This window comes from Dermacentor andersoni, chromosome 2 (assembly GCF_023375885.2).
Source record: "Dermacentor andersoni chromosome 2, qqDerAnde1_hic_scaffold, whole genome shotgun sequence".
Lineage (NCBI taxonomy): Eukaryota > Metazoa > Arthropoda > Arachnida > Ixodida > Ixodidae > Dermacentor > Dermacentor andersoni.
In genome coordinates, this window is record NC_092815.1 from 122,935,792 (window position 1) to 122,952,465 (window position 16,674).

Consider the following 16,674-nt stretch of genomic DNA (forward strand, 5'->3'; position numbering starts at 1 on the left):
TTTTTCTTTTTTTTGGAGAGATGACTTCACATACTTTTTGATTCATGTGCCTGATTATTACGTTTTCTTATTTTTTGGAAGACGACTCATTCCTTGAATTCCTTGCATTGATTCCTTGCAGACTGCGTGGAACTGTGAGTTGTTAGTTCAGTGCATGTCCTGTGTTCTTCTTTTCTCTGTGTCCCCGTCGCTTTCCAGTTCTCTCATCATGAACTTGATGCAACTTTTCCTATTTTACAGCCTATTGCGAATAGGTGGAGCAACTCAGTGCATCGTGTTTTGCTTTCACTGGCAGAAGGTACACCTGTGGATTATCATACTACTTTTCCTCTATAAAAATTATGAGAACAAACTTAAATTATTGATCTTGCGCATTTGTAATACGCTTTACTGATAAAAAAGCTACTTTCCTAATGATTTTCTTCGTATCAGTGCCTGTTGCCTTTACATTGTGAGGGAGGTGAAAGGAAAGCGAGGCGGCGCATACTTAAAAGATATTTTCACTAGTGAGGTGTTGCGCAGGCAAGAGGACTGAAGCAATACACGCAAGAGCAACGTCAGAATTACTGTCTTATTTGTACTGTCTAGCACCTCTGTCATCGTACGCAGTCGCTCCGCAACAATATTGGCGCTGGGGGGGGGGGGGGGGGGGGGGGGGGGGGAAGGGTGGTTCTAAAAACTCTCGGGAGAGTACATGTACGTGCCCACTAATAAAATTAACGGGATAAAAATTTAACATGGAGGTGTGAATTTGTGCGTTGTCTTGGCGCAGGAAACCGTGTTATTAAAATCGCTTACCGTCTAACCATGCTTCCTGCCTTTTGTTTCACCTTCTTTTACTTCTAGTTGTGCGACAAAGGGAGTTACGCTATATATAACTTACACAAGTATGCGAAACTAACAAACAATGAAACCGCGTAAAGCGTACGGTACATTATTGGCGATTTTAATTGCAAATATCAAAATGAGAAGGTAAAGGGAAATGGAAGTGCGCGAAAAGACACTTTTCCGCCAGCAGGAGCCGTACCCACATTCCGCATTACGCGTACGGAGAATTTGTTTAGTGGCTTCTGTACTATAACGTCCGCGAGGATTGTCGCCTGCGGTTAAAAGAGTCTGCCGTCTCCGCCACCATCGTCATAAGTGGCACTGGCTAACACACCCAGGGCTAATATTGCACACATATACACAAATATCCAAGAAATTTAACTGGTGGATTGCCGAGCATCGCACGTGTAATGCGAAGATGTAGTTACGGCTCCCACCGGCGGGCAGTTGATCTTTTCGGAATCTTTTATGTTACTTTAGGCTTGGTATTTGTAGATTTCAAATAAAACTACAGTCGTCTTCCACTTCCCCTGTGGTTCCCTTGGCTTCGCTATCTGATTGCTTCGTGTGACTCAAAGAAACAAAAATCTGCGTCCACTGTTTCCTGTTCTTCCGTGAACTATGCAAGCAGCTTTATTTACGCGCTTCATGGAATCGTGCTAAGAACTAAACAAGGAAACACGAAGAGTAAAATATTAGCGAGAGAAAAAAAAAAGAAAAAAAACGAATGGTTTAGCTGGGGCAGTAAAAGCAATGATCGCGCAAAAGAAAGGTTGCCAGACAAACAAAATAAAAGAAAAGGAAGTCGGAAAACAAAAAGGTGTCGAGGCAGAACACTGTGTAGAGTGCGGTCGCAGCGGCAGCAGGATGCGCGGAGACTGCATCTATTGTCGTATAATCTCGGCGTCTGTTGTAATCTTCGCAGGCCGCACAGAGATTACCTCATTTCATGCGGGAGCTATTTGTTACACTGCCCTTTTGCCTCGTTACGAGCATCGGAAGCTACAGAAAGACAAAAAAAAAAAGAAAAGAACCGAACGGAGCCTGGCAGCAGTGGAACAAACTGCAGCTTGCTACGTCGCGTCGTACCAGAGCTAAGTGCCGAGCTTATCCCGCGACCAACACCCGGCAGCGCGTTCGCAATCCACTCTTGGCTATCGAAGCCGCGCACATAGCGGCAGCCGCAGTAAACAGCTCCACCTTTGATTTAGGGTGGAACGGCGGTCGTAAGATCCCGGGTGCCCTCTCGTTCATTTTTTTTTTATTTGTCATACCATAGTTCGATTTATTGCTTTCAGTATTTGCTTCTTCAGTACCATTGCAGTCTTCTTTTATTTCTGCTGGATTATCCTTAAAAAAAACCCAAAAACAAGGCCATCGCCGCGTTGCTAGAAGCCGACACTTCCATAAACGAAGGCAGGAAATTACTGCTACGTCCCGCCATTCACCGCACCTTTCTGCCACGCTTGTAAGCTGCTTAGTTTACCCTCGGTTTCCTTTCCCTTTCTCCTTCTGGCTCCTACGTACATCAATGGCATAATTGTGGGGGATGTAGTTTGCCAAGGAGTTAATCGAAGGCGATTTGGCGGATTGCCACACCACTCGCTCTACTGCCATTCCTTCTCTCTCTCTACCTCGCTTTCTGGGAAATTCGTGTCTCTGCTATAGCTGTAGCTCGATAGACAGAAAGAAATGCTCCTGCGAAGTCTCCATTCCAGCGCAAGCTCCCGTTCTTTAGTACGTTTCCATAATATCAGCTTATCTCGAATTTCCATTCACTGCTATAATGAATTCCTTCAAACCAATTGGCCTGTTTAGAAATATCTGTGACTCTCAATCTCTCTCATCACAAAGCTGTCACACGTGATTCAATAACGTCCGAGCGAGGCCAATAACGGGTCCTGAAAACATACCAAAATGTGCGAGAAATTTTATTTCGCAAGAACGAAATCACCACTCTAAAACGTGCTTACAGTGCTGACCAAGGAAGGAGGTTATGTTGGTTTACGGCGGCTTGCCTAAAGCGCACTGTTGCCGAACTAAATGCCAAATATGACGATCTTGAAAATCGTTCACGAAGAAATAACATAATCATTCATGTCATAGCAAAAGATATTAGGGAGAATCATGACATGCTGCACTTCAAGGTTTCGAACGTTTTCAACAGGCTTTCCCTTGACTGTCTGCGTATTGAACGCTTCCAAAGGTTAGGCAGAATGCGGCCTGGGCATTCTCGCCCTATTATTTTATAATGGCTTGATTTCAGCGATAAGCTAGTGATGCTCAAAAACGCTTATAAGCTGAAAAATTTCGGCATGAAACTTTCCGAAGATTTTTCGTCCAGACGCTTCGGTTGAGCAGCGGAATAAAGGCTTGGTTATTAAAATGAGGTTAGATCACTTATTTAGGGATAACGTTCGTTACAACTGGGACAGCGCCTAAAATAGTTTAGTAAGAGCTCCTGATTTTCATTCTGGCGCAAAATTTCCAAATGTTTCATCATCAGGTTGACAATTTCATCACTCTGCCACAGTTCTTGCCCTTTTGTATGTTAATGCCAGAAGCATAACCTACAAATTTCCAAAATTTCTTTCGCTTGTTTCTTCATGTTCTCCTCATGTTATATGCATCACAGAGCGCCTGATGAAAAAGTACAAAAACCCTCGTTGCCTGGGCCGAAAGGGTCGCTCCTCGTGAGGGGCCATTCTAGGACTCGGGCCTGCCAGATCATAACTGAGCAGAGTCTCAATAAAGTTGTTACCACCACCACCAGAAACATGGCTTAGTGAAGATATTCAGGACACAGAATTCTCGCATCCTGGTTGCATCGCTGTCCGCTACGACCGTCAGAATAAGGGGGGGGGGGGGGTGTTACTTTGCTTTTCCGTTCAGATTTTAACCTTAAGGTTCTGCCAGGTCCTCCCTATGTAGAATCGGTTTGGTGCAAGTTACTAGTGCATAAGCAGAATTCAACAATTTGTGGTCTTTATCGACCCCCCCCCCCCGATAGCCCTAGTGACTTGTTCAATAATATTTCACATTTTATACATGACCATAGCTTCAACAGTGCTAACTTAGTCGTTCGAGGTGACTTTAATGTTACCGGCATTCACGGGCCTTCCGTTACACATTACGTCATTAGTGCCTCTGTTTGCAGCTATTTAATTACGTTTTCTTTGTCCCATAACCTGATACTATTAGTTGATAAACATACGCGGCAGAACTCTATAATTGACTTAGTGTTTATCAATGGCAGCCTTGCTCATTTGGGTTTTAACTATCATATCCTGGAAGGAATCTCGAATAATAATGCAGTTCTCATACGCATTAACTGTCCTATCCCCCTTGAACGCTTTAGCTATTCAATATTTCACGATTTTAACAAGGCTGACGATATGTCTATCACTGATACTCTGGCAGATAACTTTGGCCATTTTTTGTCACTCAGTACCGGATGTCATGTTAACAGACTCGTTGATTGTTTTGAGTCGTTAATGAAATCTTGCATCAATAACTACGTTCCATTAGAACAAAAAAAAATAATAAACTGCCTTGGATTAACCGGGATATCCTGCACCTGTCACGCCGTGTCGGTAGACTACGCAAATAAAATCATTCTAATTCAGTGCTTCGCGTTCCTTTTGAAAAAGCCAAGGAGGAGCTTCGTACTCGTACTAAAAGTCCTAAAGATTTATATTTTTCAGTGCCGCTCCCTCTATACTTAAATCAAATCTTCGCAGGTTCTGGACATAAATTTTACCTAGTGCAACGTGCAGTACGCCTTTCAAGATTAACGACGCTATTACTAACGACCCCGCCGTAGATTCGAATGCTTTTAACTCGTACTTCCAATCTGTTTTCACCCTCTATAACGATGTAGTTCCAAAGTTTAGTTACGATGCACAAACTAATAAATTAGGTGATATCGTAATAAGTTATTATGGTGTTTTAAACCTAATCTTGGATTTCGACACTAAAAAGTGTACCGGTTCAGATAGTATCCCGAATTCTTTCCTTGTAAGATACTCCCTATGGACAGCTCAGTACCTTATTGTATTCTTCGAGAAATCCTTAGACACTGGTGAAGTACCAACTAAATGGAAAACAACCAAAGTTCTGCCTTTGTGTAAATCAAGTGATGAACAACTTCTAACTACAGGCTGATATCTCTGACGCCCCAGTCATGCAAGATGTTAGAACACATTAGTCACAAACATATAATAAAATTCCTTAACTCTAATGATGTTCTAACATCGGACCAGCATGGTTTCTATCGTGGTTATAGCACTGTAACACAATTAGTCAATTTCCTTCATGATATCACTTCTAACCTAGACATAGATAATGAAGTGGATGACATTTTTATTCACATCTCTAAAGGTTCTGACTCTGATTCATTCTAAACTACTGGTAAAATTAAACGCCATATTGAATAATCCTTGTCTTGTTTCTTGCATAGCCAGTTTTCTTAGATATCGCTTACAATTTGTTTCTTTTAACTCAGTGGACTCGAATCCTATCGACGTTGCGTCAAGCGTTCCTCAGGATCCGCTTTAGGCCATTTATTATTTTTGATATGCATAAATGATTTACCTCGTAGCACCTCAACTAAATCAGACTTTATGCAGATGAATGCGTATTACAGGAATCTAATAACTCCATTGATGAAGAACACCGTCTTGCCCAATCCCTTATGTCTTTCGGCGCTTAGTGTAAAACGTGGCAAATGAACATCAACTGCTGTAAAACAGTGGTGATGTCATTTTCCAATAGACAGAGTCCCTTCTCGTTCGCTTATTCTCTGGATAGAATCCAACTTAAAAGAATGGCTCGGTATAAATACTTCGGCGTCATTTTAAACGAACATCTTTCATGGTCTAAACACGCCTAATATGTAAACGGGGAAACCCTAAAAAAATTAGGTTATTTGCGCCGCACTTTAGCTAAGACCCCCCGCGATTCTGAACTGCCATTATATAAAACGGCAATTCGCCCTGTTCTAGAATATGCATCTGTCGTTAGATTCCCCTACAAACAATGCAAAATAAGCTCGCTCAATAACATTCAGCAAAAATCTATCCGTTTCATTTGCCAAAACTACAGCCGCACTTTCTCACCAACACAGGCTCAACAATCTGCCCACTGAACCATTACTTTCACGTTATCGCATTGAAGCCTTAAAACTTTTATATGCAATTAATAACTCCACCTCTGGTCTTTCTGATAGTAAATATATCACATTTGCTAACGCAAGTTGTACTTGTAGTTCCCACGCCTTGAACATAACACCTATGTGTTATGTTATGTTAGCACAGTTATTCCCTCGTACAATAGAGATTTGGAATTCATACCTGGTAACATTCGTTCACTATCAATTAAATATTTCATAGCTTCCACTGGTAAGCACTTCGCCAACATGTAAAGTCTGTTTATGTGTGTTTTTAATGTGTAATGTATAGTAATGTACAATGTTCCCACTCTTGCTGAAGCCCTATATTGGGCTGCAGTATATGTAGAACATGATAAAATAATAAATAAATAAATAAATAAATAAAACGTGTTCATTTTTGAGCACTCTTAACTTTCCTGTAAAATAGCGGTGCTGGTGGTCTTTGTAAAGTCACCTAATACTTCTTTTAACAGACAAGAAGTTCCTGAGCATAGATATCTTCGCTCTGGCACTAACAATTTGCCATACTTGCGTGACCGTCCAGGTAGTTTTTGTTTCACCTTCTTTGGTCCCTGTAGTTGGTGTTAAGCCTGTTGTCAATGTGAACAATTCTGGCACACGCTACAATGATGTTTACTTCCCTTCAAGTGTGCGTAGGTGTACCGGCTACATCTCAATTTCGTTCCTTTCTCTTCTTTTTTCTTTTTGCTTACAATATAGAGAGGGCAGCCCCCCTTCCCCCTGGCAGTTTTATGTATTTATGTGTATCCGAGTTGTAAACATCACTGCCGTTTATCCGGCTTTTGTGTGCACCCGATGCTGATTACACCTGCGTAGAGCAGTCAATCTCCAGAGAGTGCCGCTCGCCATGATTGCGCCCGCTGTATTTCCCGTTCCGGGTCTGTTGGTCTCTTGTTCCGCTTCAGAAATTGGCCACTGCACACAGCGGCATCAATCTCGCGCCTCCCTATTAACCCCACCGTACCCCTTCAGTCATGCTCAATGCATTCTGTAGACGGCGTAGCAGATCGCTCCGTCGGTCTTGGCAGTATCCCCGTTTCCCACTTTCCCCTCATTGCGCCCTCTCTGTCGTTCTTCCTCTTCCAGCTGTTCAAGCTTTCCTTCCCGCTGTTGATCTAGTTCTCTCCTGACTATTGTGCCTATTGCTCTTTCTGACTTTCTGTTCTGTTCTGCCCGTGATTGCGGGCTCAGAATTACAGGCCCGGCGCTTCTTTTCTGCTTCTATGCATGTTCGCATTTGTGCAGCTTTTTGTAACTTAACATTTATCAAGTAAGCAGAAAAGTGAGGCAGTTGTGTCTATTGTCGAAGGGAACAGGAGAGAGGAGATTGTGTTTCCCTTGATCATTCGCAAGCGCTTGTCGAATTCTTTTTGTAGCTTCCTCTCGGGCATCATTTAGAGGCACTGTGGACATATACAGAAAGCTTTATCCTTGCAATATGACAATTCTTCGGTATACATATCGCTACATTTTGGACTCAAGTGCTATCCGTACACGTCTCTACACCTTCCCTCTCCCTTCTCTCTTTTCCCCTTCTCCCTTCCCCCAGCGTAGGGTAGCAGACCAGACTCTCGACTGGTTAACATCCCTGCCTTCCTATATTTCTCTCTCTCTCCCTAATAACAAATTTCTTGTCAGTTGAGCTCTTATGCGTTCCTTTCGTATGGTCTGCGTAAACGTTGCGCCACTTATTTCCATTATGTATGTTTATAAACTCGCCCAAATTTCGGTTCTTACTATGCCTCACTTCGGATAACCTCAAGAGGATAAAATTTATTGGGCCAAACTAGTGCCCAAAAAATAGAAGCAACACACATATCAGGTGGCAAGGACAGTCGTCCATCGTGTAATCAAATCATACGAGTCATCATCAGCCTGGTTACGCCCACTGCAGGGCAAAGGCCTCTCCCATACTTCTCCAACAAACCCGGTCATGTACTAATTGTGGCCATGTTGTCCCTGCAAACTTCTTAATCTCATCCGCCCACCTAACTTTCTGCCGCCCCCTGCTACGCTTCCCTTCCCTTGGAATCCAGTCCGTAACCCTTAATGACCATCGGTTATCTTCCCTCCTCATTACATGTCCTGCCCATGTCCATTTCTTTTTCTTGATTTCAACTAAGATGTCATTAACTCGCGTTTGTTCCTTCACCCAATCTGCTCTTTTCTTATCCCTTAACGTTACACCTATCATTCTTCTTACCAAAGCTCGTTGCGTCGTCCTCAATTTGAGTAGAACCCTTTTCGTAAGCCTCCAGGTTTCTGCCCCGTAGGTAAGTACTGGTAAGACACAGCTATTATACACTTTTCTCTTGAGGGATAATGGTAACCTGCTGTTCATGATTTGAGAATGCCTGCCAAACGCACGCCAGCCCATTCTTCTTCTTCTGATTATTTCCGTCTCATGATCCGGATCCGCTGTCACTACCTGCCCTAAGTAGGTGTATTCCCTTACCACTTCCAGTGCCTCGCTGGAAGTCACACGGGTCATATGTGTGCACTATACAGGGTTTTCAGCGAACACTCAAAATTTTTGAAAGGTTGCCTCTGGCAGATAGCTCAAATCTAGTTTATGAGCCAGTCTACTCGAAGCGGTGGACAGTACTTGCACAACAAATTGAAATGCAAAATTGGTTAATTAACAAGAATTCACAAATTAATTTTCTAGCTAATTATCGTATGACGCATATTGCAATTTACAAATTCTAGCAGTGGACTTCGCAAGGCGGGTCCACTTGGAATGAATTCTCAGGACGACACCAGTTTCCAGATATAAATTCCAGAACTTTGTAGAGAAATGCATTGGCGTTCCAGTTAGTTTAACAAACGTCATTTCATGCACTGAAGCCCTCAGATAACCGGAACGCCAATGCATTTCTCCACAGTTCTTGAACTCGAAACTGGTGTCATGTAGAAAATTCGTTCCAAGTGGATCCGCATTGCAAACTCCACGGCTATAATTTGTAAATTGCAATATGGGCCATAATGTAATTAGTTAAGCACTGAATTAGTGAATCTTTATTAATTAGTCGATTTAGCATCTCCATTGTTTGCGCAAGTCTTGTCCGCCGCTTCGAGTAGACCAGCTCATGAACTAGAATTGTGATATCTGCCACAGGCAACTCTTAAAGATTTTTGAAAGTGTTCGCTGAAACACCCGGTATATACATGTCTCACTGTACATTCTAGACGATGAGCAATACCAGAAAAAGGTGAAAGCAGGAGCCAAAACATGAATCTGTAAAACGTGTCCTACGTGAATGCCCTCAGTACATGAAAGACCGGCAGAGATTGATTGATATTCATGCCCATCTCGACCGGTAATTGTTGTCAGAGGGCTTCATGTTGCGCACTAGGCGGGACTGTAAATTTAGTTTTGAAGCCATCCACAGCCTTACTAAACTCATTTGAAAACGGGCAGGTGTGGTATTATTAGACTTGCCCACTGTGCGTTTTGCCTCATCCCTTTCTCGTAATCGTCACCCATATCGTTTCTTTTTCATTCCCTCTTCTCTTTCAGCAAGCGCGGAGTAGCAGACTTGAAGAATTCTCCTCAAGTTGTCCTCTCAAACTGTTTTCCTCATTCAGCTTATCTATATAAGATTAATCAGAAAGAGTCTGAGAAGACTGTGCACTCAAGGGTAGAAGAAAGCTAGTCATATAGGCTGCAAGAGTCCTGTGAACCTCAAGCCATCATATTAGTCGGATACAGGTAAACTGTTCCATCAGTTTAGCTTCGTCGGAAGTCAGGGATAGAGGTAGATATTATGTGAGGCCTATTCTGACTTTAACAGGCTTCAATATATATCTTTCTTTATATAAGTAGTCTTCGCCTATCTCGAAGGAACTTCAGTAGACTAATTGAGGATATTGTTAGCAGCAGCTGTTACTAACCTTCCTGCAATTGCCAGCAATAGCTACTCCCTAGTGCCGGCATTCAGCCAGGTTTTAGAAGCCTGGAATATATAGGTACGTTCAGTGCGTCCTCGTTAGGGGGCGCAGCTTGATACTGGTGAAAAACGCCACGCACACAGCGATTCGGAACAGAACGGAAGCTGTAGATTGTGAGCCATCCGGTGCACGAAGCCGCGCCGGCATAGTAGCATATGAGTCTACTAAGTGTTACTAATCACAATCTAATTTCACATCACTTAGGAACTTCAGCGGAAGCCGGAATTCTTCCCCCCTGAGTGTCCGGTGTCGTCGCGGAAACAACTCGTCCGCATAAAACAAACGGGATGCCTCAAAGCCGAAGCGCTTAAAATAAATAATTTGCTCTCGGTTGCGAGTCTAGAAAATTGCAGCAAATAACGTTGAACGTATCAATCACTATTACAGGCCACAGAAAAGAGCGACGCGGCAAGTCCCATCTTTATTTTAGCCTAGTAGCAGTACGCATCACTCCATGCGAATGCAGTACAGCAGGAAAGCTTCCGGCCTGCTCAATCCCTTTGTCACACAGGACTGGTGAGCTGGTGGCCACAAAGACTAAAAATTAGTGGCGATGGCTTGTTTTAGAAGATGTTGAGGATCTCTAGGGTCCTTCTTTGTTGGCCTAAGGTCTAATGCATCGCGAGCAGGCCTATCAGCTCCTTTGTTTCCCGCTACGCCTCCATGCCAAGGGAGCCAATAAATTTTATAGCAAATGCGATGCTGTCCAATTCAAAAAGAGAAACGAAACTTGTGCGCGATTCTCACGTAAGAGCACCACGCTGTAGCGCCTGCAAATCAGACCTGCAAATCAGACCTGCAAGTGCTATAAGCCGTTGCGCCCGGTAGGACTTCAGTTTTCTTACGGCGCCGATAATGACCACTCTGTGGCATACTATCAAGTTATCAACGAGGCAATGCATTCGAGTCGGGCCATGCAGAGCACATTAACTGTCGGAATTGCAAGTCCTGCTGCGCCAGCTCCTAGCTCCAAATCAAACGAACCGTCGGCGATGACTTGAAGATGTTACACCTTCTAAACAAGTGTTTGAGCACCAACGAATGTGTTTCCACTACTGATGCAGAGCGCTTGTGGTGTATCCGGGAATATTCAGCTGGCCGTCCATTTCATGTTCTAAATTCCAAGCCCAGACGACAAAGGCTATTCAACGCCATGAAAGCATGCGACTTCGTGCGTCTTCGAAAGTGATTTAGGAGTGCTCACCCCACGCGAGATTCGTTTTTTCGACATGACTTTATTAGTGGTCGAAAAACGAAACGACGAAGCGGTGATAGCCGAGACTTGTCGACGAAGTGTTTATAGCTGATCTTATTATATATATATATATATATATATATATATATATATATATATATATATATATATATATATATATATATATATATATATATATATCAAAGACTGTTGGCAACGCATATGCTTGACAATCAATGTGGTATGTAACTTTGTCATCAGGGATTAATGACCAACACCTTCCTACTTGCTAATCTTCGAAGTATGTTTAGACGTTTTACAAGAGGTCTATAATCGTTGTGTCCACTGCACGTCGCCACTTCATTCCGGAGCCTAGCATGACTCCTGGAAACCGCACGTATTTAGCTAGAATGGTCGTACATCAATTAGACATCTACACTACTTTAGCCTGCCAACACACACCTGGAAAAAAGTTTGCAGTCCCTTTAGCACATACTAAAGAGGATGAAGGCGTAAGCCTGCCCTGAATACATTAGTTGACATTTTCATTCTGATGAGCTGTTACTTCCTATTGTTTTTCCCCACCATAAGTCGCGGGTTCGAGTGTCTTAATTACGGCTATCGTAACTAACTATTCCTTAATTAGCTTCACCTTAATTAACACAAAATGGCGTGGACTTGTGTGCTCTAATTAGCTATCCTATTGAGCTCTGCCTTAATTCTCTTTACGTAATTAACACCAAAGGTCGTGAGTTCGATTCACATCAAAGGTGGAGGGTTCGACCCTCAATTTTGGTGCCATGAATTTTCGTCCCATGAGCCGTCTAAGGCTTTCGCCGTAATAGCGCAAACCGTTTTCTTCCTATATTGATCATCATATCGATTCGAGGTAAGTCTGCGCAGAGACAACAGCCCTTTGGTCTATTATTTCAGCCGCTTATGCTGATACCCCGTGAACCAAATGCAGGTGCCGTTGGCATATATTGCACATCGAACTGCCTTGCGCACTTTCTTTAAGGCATTGGGTAGACTATCGACGGCCACGTTGAATAACATCGCGAATGTAACACTATCTTTCGGCACGCTCTCGCGATTGTCTTCGAATTACTCAATACATTTGCATCATTCGGCCAATGAGGCACGCGTGCAAACGATTGAAAGAGCTGCCCTGTTGTTCCAATAGCCACAAGATAATAAATTACTGAGCATTACAGCCCAGAGTCGTTACTACAGCACATTCTTTGGAAACATCAATACGGCTAGTGCTGAGCCACAGGTGCTCTGTGGCTCAACAAATCGACGAGATTATCTTGTGCACTCAAGGGTAGTGGAAAGCTAGTCATACAGGCTGCACGAGTCCTCTGATCCTGAAACCATCATATTAGTCCGATGAAGGTAAACTGTTCCGTCGGTTTGGCTACGCCTGAAGTCAGGGTTGCAGGTAGATATGACGTGAGGCCTATTCTGACTTTAGCAGGCTTCAACACCGCTACAACCGAGGTCACCTTCCCTGAGGTATGTATGTTTCCTGTCGCCCAGACATATCGCACATGAAGTACGCTAGAAGGTTACTTCCCATTTCCTTAGGCAAATTCCAAGTTATTCGGTTGGTGATGCCATCAGGTCCATGGTGCGCAACGTCGATGGAGAGAACCTATGGCCGACGGCTGATGTCTTAGCGTAGAAGGCGTGCCCATGCGGGTGGAGTACGCGGCAGTACAGAGAAAGGCGTTTGCTTGTTCTTCCGAACAAGTAAGCATCAATCGCACTGAATGGTCGGAGAGACTAATGTGTGACGCCAAGACTATATTCTTCGCCATTATATTATTGAGAACGCAGTGAAAACGCTCCACTTTGCACCCCCCCCCCCCGTCCCAAAACGTCACACACTTGTTATTGTTTTAAGACGGCAAGCTGGGCGAGTTGGTGATTGAACATGTTCCTATGGGTGGGTAGCGCAACCCGGACGAAGGACGAGAGGCCTCTCTTCCTTCGTCCGGGTTGCGCTGCCCACCCATAGGAACTTGTTATTGTGTCGGCGTATAGCAGAATAGTCTGTTGAAAGCCATCTTAAAAGACAGATCCAGATTCTCCACCATGAGTTGTCTCTCTTTCTTTCTTCTTGCTGCGCACAGGTTACGCAGCTTCAGGTGCCTGTTTAAAAAGTCTGCAGTCAGCTTGAGTGCGGTAGTTCGTTGTAAATCTGGTCAGCAAAGAAGCGAAGGGTAACCAAAAAAGATATTTAGACATGGCGACACGCATTGCTGGTTCTTGGAGCGGAAGAATGAAAAACAAGAGGGCACAGTTTAAGATGAAACTGAATGTGATACCTACATGAAGAAGCCATAATGTAACTTTAGGACTACTCTGAATGCCGAAAATACAGGACGATGCACAACAGCTGTAATGACCACTTTTAAACACCCGCACTGATATTGTAGTTCTGAAAGATCTGTGGTTCTCTTGGACGAACAGGACGACCATCTGGCGCTGTGTGCCTGCGTCAACTCATCTTCTGTGGCCTGTTGTAGCGGCGCTCTTCGTAGAGGACTTTAAAAACCAAATTCAGTGCTTGCGCGCGTTGGGAATTTAAATAACGCACTGCAAAACGCCGACTTTAACACTCGCATCAAAAAATGGCGTGGCAGTGTGCCAGAAATATGTATGAAATTTTATTGTTCCAGGAATGTTTATGCCCATTACAGCATGCCCAGTAACCTTTTAAAAAACAGAAACAGATTGGCAACGTGGGATACACGATGCAACTGGGGAGGCGCTGATACTGTTGGTATTACAGTCAGCAGAAAAAAAAAGCTCATTGCAAGAAATAACTGACGCCATCATTCTAAAAACAGCTAATCGAAAGCCAATACGTATACTGCAACATATCTGTAGACAAACAACCGTCGTATTCAATGTGTGGAAGAAATGAACAGCTTAACGCTTACAAACACGCAATATGAAAGAATTGCAGAGCCCAAAATAAAGAGTGCGTTCGTCTCTTCATATCAGAGAGTAAAAAAAAAAAACAATATTTTTTCCTACATAGAAGAAAGAGCGAAAGAACAGGCCTGTCAGTTGAAATCCGAGTTTACATGTTGGAAATGTTAAGGTTAGCCTACACTTTGTTTCAGGATCCACCCCACGGCACGAAATCAGCAATGTTCTCTAAAACTTCGTAGCCATGTATGACAGAGTGAGGATATCAGGACGGCGTCACAAGTGTAATACACCTTACTGTAAAAATAAAAAAGTAATGAGCAGAGTGGTTCTTCTATCTACATGTTTCTTCTCCTGTCTTGCCCCACACAGGCCGGAACGAAGAATGAGGAAATAGAGGCAAATGGGCCGTCCATACGCGACCGCATGGTCACTCATAAAAAAAATTACACAGTATTATAAACTATCCAGCCTTTACTACGCCACTGAGCACAATTCGCTAACCAAACAGCAGGAACTCCTTTGGAGGAAAGTCTAGACGGACTCCTCCCCACAACATTTAGTTCTGTATTTCTACATTAATCTAACCAAATTTATTCATAAGTGCAAGCTGTGCAGAGCCTCCCCCCCCCCCCCCCCCCCCGGGCCCATCTCTTTCACATACTTCGGGGCTGTCAAAGTATACCTATTCTCAGTAGTCCACAGGGCTTGTAGGTTCCCACGACGCACCAGTCGGAGGCCAGACTGCTCAGCTCCGCCCCGGCCGAGCAGGTCCGGGTCGCAGGGTGGGCAGAGGCAGCCGCCAAGGAGCAGGGACTCGAGGGCGACTAACCGCCATCGCCCCCCGCAACCGAAGAAACCACCAGCCATTACAGCTTTCTGCCTTAGACTTCATTTTGTGCCCTCTAATCTTTCTAGAAGTAAAACATTGCGTAATGTGATTGCGTCGGCTTCATTTTTCTTTCACAGTGCCGTTTTCCGGAAACTGCGGATCAAACAGCCCCTCTAATTCTGAATCCTAGTTTTCATTAAGCCCTTCACAGGAGACAACACAGGCGGTGTTTTCTTTGCATTGAACCACACGGTACAATCACTTTTCTTCTTTTCTTGCTTAATAAAGTTTATTTCACGTACTTTGTACTTTGCAGGGCAGGTAGTAACGGTCACAAGAAAGAGTTGGCATCATTTGGTTAGCTTTCGTGACCGGGCACACAGATCTGTTTAACATATTTTTAAAACTTATCACCTTGCAGATAAAAGGAAAGATACTGATACGTCGCCCAATTAAGAGAAAGAGAGATGGATGGGAACAGTCCAGGAGAGAGGCGCACAAGGTCTCTCTGATGAATTCGGCCCGTTAAGGCGAATACCGCTGCATCCCTGCGTAATTTTTCTTTCAAACTATCTCGTTGAAGGAACTGTAGGCTTCCTGCTACGTTTCTTTCAGCTTCTGTGGAATTGGTTTGGCACTTGTTTTCAGAATATTTGCATCATTTTCTAGCACTTTTTTTTTCACCTGCCACATATACAAAGCCTTTTATCAGGCTTCTTGACCGTTATTTGCTGCGGAGAATGTGAGCGGGCCGCATGGAGTGCTTCCAGGCGCACTAATTAAGCGGCACTAATTAAACGACTGGGAGAGAATTTCGTGCCAACAGGACGTATTCGCAGCGCGCAGTGATTAAACACGCGCCTTCCCTTTGACATGTGTAACCGTAACCCATAGCAGCATAGCGTCGAAAGTAGGACGAGTGTAAATGGAAAGTTAATGATACAAAATAGAAAACAGCAATAGATATTAGTCGAAGGGGTGCTATGTATTTTAAACGATGAACTCGCAAGAAAGTACAGCCATAACTACAATGCACTAGCAACGCAAGTATTAGCTGTATTAGAACAGCTTGAATAAACCGAAGCTTTTAGCTCGACGCATCATAAAATGTCGCGCAGTTTACTGGTAATTCGTTATACACCAATTTTAACCTCTGAGAAAATTACCGAAAATTATCTTGTTTGCACGTCCTTCCTGTTCCCGAAACACTTTCCTTTTTTTTCTCTCGTAGACTGGCTAGGGACTTTAACTATTAGCTGTAGCACCTATTGAGCATCCCAATTTTTCATTTCAGTAAATTTGTTGCCTATTGATGCGAAATGCATATGAAGTTCCCTTAGCCTGATAGTTCGTCGGCAGAAAAAAAGAGTCAGCACCATGTTACACACCTGTAACACGTGAAGGCGAAATGCTGCTGCACACGTGGTAAGGCATTAAGTTATGCGATCGGAGGGCTCAGACTTCCTGCAAGACATAACGCGCTCCAGTGTGAAGTAAACGTATTGCGCTGTAGATTGAACTCCTTAACGACACGTTCGAGCACATAATGCACTATATAAATGTTCTTTCTTTCGTTCTCTTTTTCTTTCCGTCTTTTTTCTTGCTGTCTTTCATTCATTATTGCTTTGTTCTCACTTTCCTTGTTATTTCGTTCGTTCCTACTTTCGTTGTTGCTTACTTTAGTTTGTTCTCTCATATTCAGCCATTGCATCTTTGCTTGTTTACAGGGGTATTAGC

General features: G+C 43.5%; 1 long non-coding RNA gene across 1 annotated transcript in view; it reads left to right on the forward strand.

The window, feature by feature from the left end:
- LOC129387530 (uncharacterized) overlaps positions 1 to 14,703 on the forward strand; it is a 37,619-nt gene extending 22,916 nt beyond the window's left edge. The window contains exon 3 of the long non-coding RNA XR_008614691.2: positions 14,300 to 14,703. This is a non-coding gene — a long non-coding RNA (uncharacterized lncRNA). The remainder of the gene's footprint in view (positions 1 to 14,299) is intronic.
- Positions 14,704 to 16,674: the final 1,971 nt, after the last annotated feature.